Genomic DNA, 3,388 nt, shown 5'->3' with positions numbered 1-3,388 from the left:
AAGCCATTAATGAACTGGGGAGAGCGTCGGTCATCGTACATCCATTGCCGGTTCATCTTCATTACACAAGACCAAAAAGACCAAATTAATACAAGTTCACACATATGGTTCATACACACTTATTCCCATAAAACAACATAGAAGAGTTTCTAGCTAAAGCATTTAAATGCAAGAACAAATGCGACCAAGATCACAACTAAGGTAATAATTGATCCAACATCATAGTGATACCAAGCCTCTTTATTAAGGGCATATTTTCTAATCCTTCTAATCTTCAAGCGCATTGCATCCATCTTGATCTTGTGATCATCGACGACATCGGCAACGTACAACTCCAATATCATCTTCTCTTCTTCAAATCTTTTCAATTTTACTTTCAAATCCTCGTTTTCTTTTTCAACTAAATTTAACTTCTCGACAATAGGGTCTGTTGGAATTTCTAGTTCAACTACCTCCTAGATAAAAATATCTATGTCAACTTCATGGGCATAATTGTCATAAACACGAAATGCAACAAATAGTTAAAAAAGAGAATATACCACATCCGAATCGTAAACCGAACGAGGGACGACGGGCACGGATATCAAAACCATGGCACTATGTATAACAAACAATCATACAAGTAAGAAAATTATACAAGTAACTATCTAAACCATACAAAAAAGATCTTTTTTTGTAAAAGGATAAGAACAAGGGGCTCACCAAGGTGGTGCCGACGGTGACGGGACGGTGCGGGCGATCGACGGTGCTTAGGACGAGGACGACACTAAGTAAACCACACCTACACATATGCAAACTAGCATGTTAATTTGAGCTGAAATTGCATATAAATCAAATAAACTACCACATAATTACTCCTAAACTAAAAATCCACAAATCACTATACTTATAGAGCATTGCACGAGCCGATCTAGCAATGAGAGATGAAAGGACAAAGTTGCTAACCTTTGTGAACACTTGGAGAGATGGGGTGCCTCAAACCTTGACAAAACTTGGCAAAAAATGAAGGTTGAGCTCGAGCCAAGGGGGAGAACAGAGAGGGGAATGGAGAAAATAGAGCAATGTGCTCGGGCTGGACGAAGGGGTTTATATAGGAAAATCTTTAGTCCCGGTTTGTATCACTAACCTCACTAACCGGAGCTAAAGGTCTACCTATAGTCCCAGTTTGTGATACAAACCGGGACTAAATGGGCTAGTGGGGGCCCGAGCCTGACACCAGAGTGCCACCAACACTTTAGTCCCGGTTTGTTTGAACCGGGACTAATGGTGCCTGTGCCCCCAACCGCTCCTAGCCGCTGGAACCGGGACTAATGGTCACATTAGTCCCGGTTCAAAACCAAACCGATACTAAAGGGTCAAACGAAAGACCTATTTTCTACTAGTGTTTGCGTTGGTTTTTCTATGAAGAGGTATGAGTTATCATAGCACAATGGAGGTAAGTATTTCCCTCTATTAAGAAACCAAGGTTTATCAAACTAATAGTAATATCAATCCTCAACCGTCTTCACCGGATGCGCACAAAAGAGCAAACAACTTGCACCCAACGCGGGCAAGAGGGTTGTCTATCCCCTTGATCTCGTTATTTGCAAGCAAATGAGGTATGTAGATAATTGTAGATAGTTGTGACCTGCAAAACAAAAGAAAAGAAAAATAATTACAGTGAGGAAAATTATAAGTTTTCTGAACATATAAGTGAATAGACCTGGGGGGCCATAGTGTTCTCTAGTGGCATCTCTCATGAAAGCAACATACGATGAGTAAACAAATTAGTGTTGTGCATTTGATAGAAAAGCGGATAGTTATGTCATTTTCACGGCAATGATCATGTGTATATAGGCATCACATCCATTAGCAAATAGGCCGACTCCTGCGTGCACCTACTACTATTATTCTAGCCATCGACGACTATCCAACATGCATCTAGGGTATCAAGTAAAACAGAGTAATGCTTGGGGAACGATGACATGATGTAGACAAAGTAAGCTCAATAAATATGAATAAACCCCATCGTTTTATCCTTTGTGACAGCAACACAAAGACACATCTTGTCCCCTTCTGACACTGGGATATAGAAATTCGCCAGGTTGAACCCACTACAACGCACATCTACCACTGAAGAAAGATCAATCTAGTTGGCCAAAGCAATTCAATAGACCAGACAGATTCACGAAGCTATGATGATCATGCAAACAAGAATTATAAAAATCAGAGAAGAATCAAATACTTTTCATGAATAATCTGAACACAAACCCATAATTCATTGGATCACAACAAACGCACCATACAAAAGAATTACATCGGATAGTCTAAAGTGAAGATGCGATGATCATTGTATTGGAGATCAAGAGAGAGAGATATCCATCTAGATACTAACTACGAACCCATAGGTATACAATGAACTACTCACACATCATCACGAGGGCACCAAGGTTGATGAAGAGGCCCTCCATGACCGACTCCCCTCCGGCAGGGTGCCTGAACAAAGCTCCAGATGGGATCGCCATGGAACAAAGATTTGTGGTAGTGTAAAAAGTGTTTCGTGGATGTCTTTAGGGTTTCTAGAATATCTGGGAATTTATAGGCCAGAGAACAATGCAAGAGGGGCCACAGGGAGGCGATAAGGCATTAGGGCGCGACCACCCCCCTCGCCGCACCCCGTTTCCTTGTCGGCTCCCCGTGTGGCTTCAGGTCACCTCCTGAAGATGCCATGTCTTTTTTTGGTCTAGAAAAAATAATAAAAAACTTTCATGGTAATTGGACTTCGTTTGGTTCTGAAACCTGAAAAACAAAAAACACGCAGAAAACATCAAGTGTCACTGAGCACTAGGTTAATAGATTAGTTCTCAAAAGTAATATAAATTGGTGCATTATGACCCAAAAAGTATCTTAAGTTGATAATATAACAACATATATCAATAAAAAATTATAGATACATTGGAGACATATCAGGGAGCATAAGAGTTTGGATACCTCGCTAAGTTAATTAAAAAGCTCCATCGGAAACTTGATAAGTTAAGATCCTTGTCTATAGGCAAAGGTGCTTGAGAGGAGTATAGGAAATAGTGTAGAAATGCAAGACACATTGAAACTAGAGGAAGTATGGATGCTATATCGGTCGCGAGTTCCATGGCTACTTGATGGCTATCATAACACAAAATATTTTCACACGCAAGATATCCAAAGATGAAGGGTGAACCGTCTCCAGGTCTCCAACATTGCGATGGCTCCATGTGCAATGGTGAAGAGGAAGATATAGAACACACGTTCTATCAGGAGTTTTATCTTACTAAAGGGTTTAACGACATGTCTGAGTTGCTACAATTTATTTAGATGAGGGTGTCTTTGGATATGAATGATTCAATCAGTAAGCCTTATGCTCCCAAGGAAG

Source organism: Hordeum vulgare, chromosome 3H, assembly GCF_904849725.1.
Source record: "Hordeum vulgare subsp. vulgare chromosome 3H, MorexV3_pseudomolecules_assembly, whole genome shotgun sequence".
Lineage (NCBI taxonomy): Eukaryota > Viridiplantae > Streptophyta > Magnoliopsida > Poales > Poaceae > Hordeum > Hordeum vulgare.
Note: the sequence above shows the minus strand (reverse complement) of the source record.